This window comes from Callorhinchus milii, unplaced genomic scaffold (genome assembly GCF_018977255.1).
Source record: "Callorhinchus milii isolate IMCB2004 unplaced genomic scaffold, IMCB_Cmil_1.0 Scaffold2, whole genome shotgun sequence".
Classification (NCBI taxonomy): domain Eukaryota; kingdom Metazoa; phylum Chordata; class Chondrichthyes; order Chimaeriformes; family Callorhinchidae; genus Callorhinchus; species Callorhinchus milii.
In genome coordinates, this window is record NW_024704743.1 from 33,183,249 (window position 1) to 33,193,971 (window position 10,723).

A 10,723-nucleotide genomic window follows, 5' to 3' on the forward strand; every position below is an offset into this window, starting at 1 on the left:
CCCCAGCCCGGCCCCCGGCCCCCCAGCCCGAGCCCCCCCCCGGCCCCCCCCGGCCCCCCAGCCCGAGCCCCCCCCCGGCCCCCCAGCCCCGGCCCCCCAGCCCCGGCCCCGGCCACGCGGCAGCGCAGCGCCCACTCACCCGGTGCCCAAACCGACAGCAAACACCACAGGGAAGTCTCCACATCGTCTCTCAATGGCTCAACCTCCACATCAGCGTCTGCACACACCACACACACCATATACACCACCACACAGCACACACCACCCCATACACCACCCATACACAGCCTCCACACAGATCTTGAGGAAGGCTGTTTTGAATAGAGGAAATCTGTGAAGGGCCAAGGCCTCTTGTGTAAAGATGAAAGAGGTTAGATTAAGGTTAGATTAAGCAGTGGTTAGACTACTGCAAGCTGCATACACCTTCTGTTCTTATTGGTTATTCTGTCTCTTACAACCGTTGACGTCACATTGCTGTTAGTGTGACTCTGTGTAGAATTGACCAAAGAGCTAACAAAGCATTGAGAAATGTTCCATTATAGCTTTATTCTCAATTAACTACTAGATTTTAAAACAGCAATTGATCACATACTTGTGACACACTGTCTTCCAAAGAAATCAGGAAAACAAAAGTAGATTGGCTGTGACATGGGGATCTTTCTTTTCAAACAGTGCCATGGGATCTTTGATGGGACATTGGTTTAATAAAAATGTAATTTTACATAGCACCTTTCAAAGCGCTTTACAGGATAGAAATGACTGCATTTTTGTAGACAAATGCAGCAGCCAATTTCCACGCAGCAATGTCTCGCTAACAGCTATGAAGTGAAAAGACAATTTTATTTTGGGGAGATTGTTGCCCAGATTGTTGACTCTATTTGAAGAAAAGGGAGTTTCTCCTCGTGGCTGTCTTAAGAATGGCAGCTAGAAACTGGAGGGATTGGTCCAGAGTCCCCTGCCTGCCAGTCATTTAGGGAAAGGAATGTTGGAGAGTAAATGTTTCAAAAGTTATCCAAGCGCTTCACAGGATTTTCGGTGTAGTGGCTGTGTATTTGCAAGCAAACGGATGCATCAGTTAATACAGCTTAACTGATCGAAGTAGCCACTGCTTATAGTACTCTTGCACAAAATATGCAGTCAATTCTGTGAAACGCTTTGAGAAGTCTCAAAGAAGTGGAAAGGCGCTGTATCAAATGCAAGTTATTATTACAGTAGTAATCTGATTGATCACCTGTTAAACACCTTTTGAACAGTGCAGTAACTGCTGCTTGGAACAAACTGTCACTTCTGAGAACCAGTTTCCATTTGTGACTTGATTTTATTTTGTCTCTAAATGTAAATACATTTTTGGAGTCAGCTTGGCTCACTTGGTACCATTTTCATTTCTGAGTCAGAAGGTGGAGATCCCGTCTACCTGTTCAAGCCCCACGTCAAGACTTTGAGCTCAAAGTCTAAACTGACCCTCCAGTGCAGTGCTGTGAGATTTGGCCAATGTAAGAGTTGAGACAGTAACTGAGATCCCATCTGTCTGTTCGTCTGATGTCACTGCTCACACCTCATTCCTCTACCCACCCCCTTCACTCAACCATCTCAGGACTTTTACATGTACCTCATCCCCTCCACTCAACAGTTGACGGCCTTCTTTAAGCCACTATGCCCAGAACCTCTGGAACTCCTTGCCTCAATCCCTCCATCTTGCCCCCTCTCTGCCTGTCTTCAAATCACACTTGAAGACTTTCCTCTCCACCGTGCCATCAGTCACCTCCCCTCTCTTTCCTGCTCGGCATCACGTTACGCCAGTGATGAGCGCTCTGAGACGCTACTGTAGATGGCGTTAAATAAATGCAAGATATTGTTGTTGAAAAGAGACGAAAATTTCTGGTATTTTTTAAAAAATTGCTTGTTCATTTTGTGAGACATTGCTGTGCACAAATTGGCTGCTGCGTTTGCCTACAAATATACAGTCACTTTACAGAAATCTCTGCAATGTTTCGATACAATACAATGATATATCAGATACAAGGATTATTATTCACAGATTTGCACAGATGTAGTAAAAGACAAATAAATCAGTGTTTACTGGATTTACATTAGACTTTGTTCTGGTGGTGGTGGGGTAGAGAGAGAGATATAAAAGTGAGAGGGGTAGCTTGACCAGATTAGGCCAATTGGGGAGTCAGAGTCAAATTCAGTGTTTGTCAAATTATTCAGAACGCTTGTTTGTAAAACTGTCAATAATAATAATACAACACAATGAAATAATACATTGTGTAATAATAAAATAATAATAATAAAACACAATGTTCCAAAACTAGGGGTCATAGTCTCAGGATTAAGGGACAGCCCTTTAGAACAGAGTTGAGAAAACATTTCTTCACTCAGGGTAGTGAATTTATGGAATTCTTTACCCCAGAAGGCTGTAGATGCTCAGTCATTGAACATATTCAAGACTGAGATAGATAGATTTTTTTAAAATTACTAACGGTATTAAGGGATATGGGGATAGGGCGGGTAAATGGAATTAGGGTAGTAGATCAGCCATGATTTTATTAAATGGCAGAGCAGGCTCGAGGGGCTGAATGGCCTACTCCTGCTGCTATTTCTTATGTTCTTATGAAAGAGGATCAGGCAGCTTGGACTATTATTCAAAGTAAAACCAATAAACCTGGTGAGATTTCCTAAGCAAAACTTGCTGCCAGAACATGAGGCAACTTCAAGAAACTATTATATAAATTTAATGGATTATTCTAATCCTGCACATGCATCTGTGCCAAAGAACCGTCTCTTGTGGTTTGTGGTTGCATGCTGCTCTGCTGGCCAGTAGATTAGAATCCTACAATGGATTACCTTTCCACAGTGCGCTTTTCAGTAGTTGCAAAAAGTAGCACTGAAAACTTGGTAAGAGCATTGTACACCTGCAGATAGAACAGTATAGTGTTCTTAGTGATTATCTGGACTGGCAATGTTTGTGATGTGCTGTTGGGAAGTGAAGAGACTTTGGGATCCAATTTATAAGAATAATAATCCTTGCATTTGATATAGCGTCTTATCATGTTTTCAAGACGTCTCAAAGCGCTTCACAGAATATATTGTAAAGTGAATTAACTGTATATTTTGTGGGCCTACAGCAGTATCCCACAAACAGTCGTGTATTGAGTGACCAAATTATTATATGGGATTATTTCTCCTGGAAAAGCGATCCGCCAATTTACTAACAATTGAGTTCCTACTTACTGTTGGTAAACAGGCGTTTGATTGTCCAAAGCACTGATTGTCCAGCGCCTTGGGAAGGCCTCCTGATTTGAAAGACGCTATACAAATGTAATTTTGTTGTTGTGCGGAGTAAGGAAACTTGCCTAACATTTCGCCCTGCCCAGGAATCGAACCAGGGTCTCTCGCTTGCGAGGCGAATGCTCTAACCACTAAACTACAGAAATTTGAGATATTCACAAACTGATTAGAATATCGGCAATTCTGTAGGGGATCTAGTGTGTCGCAGGCGAACTCTCACCAGGCATGTTAGTAATAATCCTTGCATTTGATGTAGCGCTTTTCACGTCTTCTCGACGTCTCAAAGGGCTTCATAGAATATGCTGTAAAGTGAATTGGCTGTATTTTTGTGGGCGAAACGCGGCAGCCAATTGCGCACAGCAGTGTCCCACAAACAGTCGTGGATTGAAAATGACCAAATTATTATTGTTTTTGTTTTTTGGAGGGATTATTATTAGGCGTGTGGAGTAAGGAAACTTGCCCAAGGTTTCACCCTGCCTGTAATTGAACCCAGGTATCTCGCTTGCAAAGGGATTGCTCTAACCACTGAGCTACAGGCCTCCACGTTCTCCATGTTCTTTGACTGTAAGCCTGTGTCACTGAAGTGATAAATCAATCGAGATGCAGCAGGTCATCCTGAGATATCAGCGACTTCTCAGAATAGGAGGGGTGGGGTTTGTGTGGAGAATAAACACTGGAACGGACTAGTTACGCCGAACAGTCTGTTTCTGAATGGCTGTATCACTGTATATAACTGTAATTTGCACATTTTGCTATTAATGAAATCTAATAATTTGGATTTAGCAATTGTGCAGATTTTAAGCAGAGATTCATCTAAATTAAACTTGAAAGCAGTTTGAATTTGAGGTAGAAATTTTGTTGATTCAACAGTTGATAGAACTACACATAATTGATTAATTATTAATTTGTGGCATTTACTGTAAAATATACTTTACAATCCTCTGAAGCTCCCATTGCACTTTACAGTGTATCCTATGAAGCTCTTTGGGATGTCCTCTTAATGTGAAAGGCACTGTGTCAAATGTAAAAATTATAAATAAGAACTACACTGGTAGAATTTAACTTTCTGTTTATTTACACAGAGGGTGGGTGATTGGAACTGGCAGATCATCTGCCGAAACCCTCTTTTCTCCCCCAATGTTAGATGGGTAGAGCAATTGTGGAAACCTGGGCCGTTCGAACTTTTTGTTTGTAAAATTTTACATTCAATGGAATTCAATGGACAGCAACCTGTTGTTCTTTTTTTATTCCTAATTCCTCCTTGGTTCATAGATTTGCAAGTGAAGCTAGTCGCACCTGTATTTCTGTTCCACCAATTTGTTTATCTGCTGGTAGAATTTTTTCGCTTCCTTTTTCCCATCCCAATGGCAAAGGCATTAAACACGCTATACTCCACAGTAAATTATGTGGCGCCTTACATACCCCAAAATGAGATGTGTAGGAGTGTGGTCAGCTGATAAGTTCTCCTGCTTTTAGAAAAATAGAGGATGATCCTTTTGTTTCATATGATTTTGTAATATCACCCAGGCAGAACAGACTTTCAAATCCAGGATGATAGCAGAAGATTGCTAGCTGGTTTTATGTTTTATGAGCAAAGGTTCACGAGCCCCTCTGTCCCGCTCTGCAGCCTGGGGATTTCAGTATGTCACTCAGTGCCCTGAAATGAACTGTACATTTTACCTAGCATGAAGTAGAAAACTTGGTTATTAGTCAAATGTTGGATCGCTTTTCAGGGGTAATAAACCCTTCAAAAAAATAATAATAATAACTTGGTCACTCAATCCACAACTCTTTGCAGGACACTGCTGTGCACGGTTGGCCGCCGCATTACGCTCACAAAATATACACTCAATTCAGTTTACAAAATATTTATTCTGTGAAGGACTTTGAGACGTCTCAATGATGTGATAAGGGACTTTATTAAATGTAAGGATTATTATGTTTTTTTTTAAAAAAGTGCATTTTGCAGAAAGCCTATAAAGGCTCAAAAAAGGGAATTAGGTAAATTTCAGAAGAGGAGTATTGACAATCACAGGGTTGCTCCAAGCAAGTAAGTGGGATTTGATGAGATGACTTAGGTGGAGGAATAAGACCAGCACAGGCTCGATAGATAGAATATAAGTTGGGTTGGTAGCATTTTATGATTTGTTACACCTCTTCTTGCATGCGATATTCCCTTTCGGTGGCTTACTCATTGTATAGTGGAATTTAATTCTGCTGAACAACAGTGATCCCTTTTGATATCCGACTCCAGTCAAGTGCTCAGGCAGCCCTGCCTGCTCTTGCAATTGCTTTGAGTATAAAGAAAGCAGAACCTGTCAGGCAAATGGAGCATTGACTGCAAAGTTGTAAGCCTCCAGTGCGAATAACTAATAATTGGCACAATTGAGAACCCTCATGTGCTGTTTAACAGACAGTCAGGCAGGCAGCCAATTGCTTCATTTTGTTAACCAGCAACACGCCCAACAACAGCTTGGCTGGGCAGCTGTGGAAGTGCATATCAATCCACTATACCCAATGGTCATAACTTTCAAAACTTGGAAAGCCAGAATGAGTTACAAATAATAATAATAATCCTTGCATTTGATATACATCTTTGATGTTTTCACAACTTTGTGAGGAACTTAAACTCTGCCGTGGATGTTGAAGCCATAGCTTCTAATGGAATATGATGTCCCTGTATGCCAGTGCCCGCTTTCACTTCTCCTGTCGACTGACCTCTCTTCCCAAGTTATTCACTTAATTAATGTTTTAATGGGGTCTTCTGTGCAGTAGTTTTCAAAGAATTTCTGAGGAAACTAATTATGTCACACTGACCCATAGTACTTTGCTCCGCTTATTAGATGGAGTTACTTCTTGGATTCCTGATTCAGTAATTCCATTAGAAATAGAAGCATTTTAGGGCAATTATTTATTCTGGTCTCAAAATGGCTTAATGTTTTCCATCTTTGTTCTCATCCTAGCATTTAACTTCCCAACTCTTCCCTACATAAGCTGCAAATTATTCAGAACTCTGCATCTCATGTCTACTCCCACACCAGGCTCTGTAAGTCTCTCACTCCCATCCTCGCCCGGCTTCACTGGCTCCCCATCCCCCAGAGGATCAAGTTCAAGATACTCATCCTCGCTTTTAAAACGCTCCTTGGTCTTATCCCACTGTACCTCTGTGATCTTCTAAAGCCTTACCAACCTGTCCGTCCTTCTGCTTGGCGGGTACTGGCCCGCTTCACATTCAAGCATCCTGCTTTCCCCAACATCGGCAGTCAGGCCTTCAGCTCTTCTGCTCCCACTCTCTGAAACTCTTCAAGGCCCATCTCAAGACCTACCTCTCTGACTGTGACTTTGGTCATCTTCCCACCCCCAACCCCCTTGGCTCTCACCGTTCTCGAATCCAATCCGCTGCTTGGGTGCAAACCCTTAACTATCCAGTGTCTTGGGATATCCTCCTAATGTCAAAGGAGCTGTACAAATGGAATTTGTTGTTTTGTGGGTTTGGAAGACTTTTAGCAAAAGCTAAAATATGATACAGCGATCATTTATTATAATCCTTGCATTTGCCCCTGCTGCTATTTAGACATTAAAAGTAATTAAAACTGAGACATTTCTTGCAGCATTCAGTAATTCTCTATGATTAAAGTGCCAGACTGATTATACAGGACATGTGCACTGTTTTTGGCAGATCTCTAAATTACCTGCTGGGCTAATTCATAAATGTACAAGCTGTAGCTTTAATCAAAAAGGCATTTGATATAGCGCTTTTCACATCTTCTAGACTTCTCAAAGCACTTCACAGAATATACTATAAAGTGAATTGACTGTATATTTGTGAAAACGTAGCAACCAATTGCGCACAGAGGTATTCCACAAACATTCATGGATTGAGTGACCAAATTCATATTGTTTTTTGTCTGTTTTGTTTTTTGGGTTTTTTTTCTTGGAAGGATTATTATCAAGCATGTGGAGTAAGGAAGCTTGCCCAAGATTTCGCCCTGCCGGGAATCAAACCCAAGTCTCTCACTTGCAAGGCGAGTGATCTAACCACTGAGCTACAGGACTCCACTGCATCTTATCACATAGAAACTTAAAATTATTAGTGATCAGTGTAGTGGTTATTTGCTTTTTGTAGGCAAATGTGGCAGCCAATTTCATGCAGCAAGATCCCACCTACAGCTTAAGCTGAATGACCATTTCATCAGGAAGATTGTTCATCATGATAATGGGCAAAACTCCATTTTCGAATAGTGCCCTGGTATTGACTTTGCTTTATGCAAGATTTTAGCCTGCTTCGAAGATTTGTTTCTGTTACCAATACCTAACCTAATGCTAATACAGTATATTATATCCACTCTGTAATAATAGACACCCTACGGTCCTCCTCTCAGCAAATATCAGTCTGCTTCATACCCCATCCAATCTACCCACTATTGGTAGGCGAGCTTTAAGCCATTCTACCACAATCTCTCGAGTACCTTATTTTGTCCCCTCCTTTCCCGCTTTCAAAACCTTAAGGCATATATCTTTGACAGTGTTTTTGTCCATCTTTTCTCTTCCCTCTCCCCCTCAGGCTTCTAGTCAGCCCCGTGGAGCACTTTGAAATGCCATCCTGACATGAAAGCCATAAATATAAATTGTAATTTATTATTTGCATTGCTCTTTCATTAAAGTTTAGGGGTCGGCTTGGCTTGTTTGGTGGCACTCTCACATCTTGGTCCGAAATTTGTGGTTCAAGTCCTGCTTGAACTCAGTGTGCGAGGTTATGTTCCAGTGCAATACTGGATGAGTTCTTTTTTTTGGCCTGCTGGAAATCATTACCTTGCTTAAGAGTCTCCAAACCAAACAGAGATTTCCATGCATCCGACTTACACATAGAAAACCCAGAGTTAGATTGTTGCAATGGAATGCACTCTCTCTCCCTGGAAGGATACATCCTATTTATCTAATTCCGGAAAGTATTAGGTGCAGGTTGGCAAGAACCAAGGCTTGGGGATCCCAGAGTGCCTGTCGGGGTACTGCTGGAGTCTAACCAAGTAAAACTGCATAGCTTGGCTTTGAAAGCACCAACTAGCAAGCTTTCCTGCTGTTTGTCCACCTAGCATCGCCCTATCCATGAGGGCTTTGACTTGCAGGGTTATTTTAGTAGGAAGAATCCATGCCCTGGTGACTGGTCTGCTCTTCCAGATCCTGCCGATGAGCCAGGCTGGCTGTACTGTCATCAGCAACGCCCTGGAATACTGCGGACCTGTCTGGCTCAGGAACTGGACTACCGAGACCGCCACAGGGGGCTGGCTCAATTCTGACATTCCATTGCCACATATGTCACCTTGGAGCCAGTTCAGCTCCAAGGAGACCCCACTTACCTCACCCCAAGAAAGATAGTCACTAGTTGATTGTTCGACATCCGACAAGCGTGGGTTTGAGCCCTTACTAGGTGGATGGTAAGTACGAGGCACTCCCTGCGAGCTTCCCACTGGGTGAGCTTTGCATGGTTGGAATGTTGTTCTTTGGGTGAGATACTAAACCAAGGACCTATTTGGCAGTCATTAAAGATTCAAGCCTCTAAAAGAGGGGCCCATTTGCTTGTTTTAAGTTGAATGTTAAAGATTCCATAGCTATTCAAAAAGACGAGGCTGGCCATTACCCTGGCCAATAAAAACATAGGCTTTGTTCTACCAACGCTTGCATCTTGACACTGGTATAATCCTACTCAAACTTCTCTGCAAACCCCAGAAAGGGCATTGCATATCAGTACAGAAACACAAATCTTATTTCATTTGAACAAGTGCATCTAGATTACAAACACTGCAAGTCCTCATTCTTTATTAAACAGAATTTAATGTGATGGCCAACTGTACCAGGAGCCAATTAATTGAATCAGTGAAACCCAGATTTGCTTTACCAAATACCAGAGGCTGCATATAATGGTCAATTAGAAGAGATTAAAGCGAAAACCTACTATTGCTGGAAATCAGATACAAACCAGAAAATGAAGCAAATGCACATCTGGTCAATGAGCATCTGAAAGAAAAAGCCAGAACATGGCAGTGTTGAAGAAGTTCATCCCTCTCTCTGTCCTGACGTTTGCTTCCCTCTTGTCTCTTTTCACCCTGCTCACCAACATGTCATTTCTTTTTTTTGTGTGGATCGACTGTTTAATTGCCTAAACCCTGTTTTCATATCTGGATTTCTTGGAAAACTGCCTCCGAAGCATTTCTGTGAGTTCCAGTTTAAGGGTCTCCTTCTGTTTGCCAGCACTGATCTGTTCAGTTGGTGCTCCTCTAACCACTACGCTTGGAGGAGGGGCCTTCTTTATCTGGACTTTTCTTTACTTGTTCCTGTAAAGTGAAGTCTCCCATTGCCTTATAATAACAATAAGCCTTGCATTTGATATAGCGCTTTATCACATCTTCGAGACATCTCAAAGTGCTTCACAGAATATACTGTAAAGTGAATTGACTATATTTTGTGGGCAAAACGCGGCAGCCAATTGCGTACAGCAGTGTCCATCAAACAGTCATGGATTGAGTGACCAAATTATTTTTATTCATATTGAAGGAATTGTCACCCCCGGAAAAGCAATCCATCAATCGACTAACTGCTACCTACTTACTGCTAGGTAAACAGGCGTGTGGAGTAAGGAAATTTGCCCAATGTTTCACCCTGCCCGGGAATCAAACGCAGGTCCTCTCGCTTGCGAGGCAAGTGCTCTAACCACTAAGCTACAGGACTCCACCAGCTGACAGTTCCCATCCAAAAAAAAATAAAAAAAGTGGTCATCACTTCAATCCACGACTGTTTGTGGGACACTACTGTACGCAATTGGATGCTGCGTTTTGCCCACCAAATATACAGTCAATTCACTTTACAGTATATTCTGTGAAGCGCTTTGAGACGTCTAGAAGACGTGAAAAGCTCTGTATCAAATGCAAGGATTATTATTATTATCCATCTTGATAAACGTGATACATCTCAATCAGCCTTACCAGTGCCACAGCTTGAAAATGTATAAGTGAGGGAACATCCTCATTTGGTTGGGTGCAGAAGGCAGTGGCTGCTGTTCTGAATTGCTTTTGTTGTCTTCTGGCATTCTGGCAAGCTGGATGGGAACTGTCAGCTGGTAAGCAGATTAGCTTCTTGTTCAACCTCTGGAATGCACTATGCTTGCTTACCCTCTCCTCTGCACAGCTCAAGACTGATAATTCAGACCTTCTTTGAACAGACATTGCTAGATTTAGTTTGTTGAAGTCACTGTGCAGCCTTGAATATATTGGTGACTGATGTGGCATTCTTTTCATAGACCGACCTTGAAAAAGTTTCTTGTAGCAAAACCTATTTGGACGTTAAATCTGTGGAAAGTTGCAAAACTTTCTACTAAAAATAGGCAGCAGTGAAGTCAGTCGATTGCTAAACTATTTTTAAGCAGAAACCTTTTTAA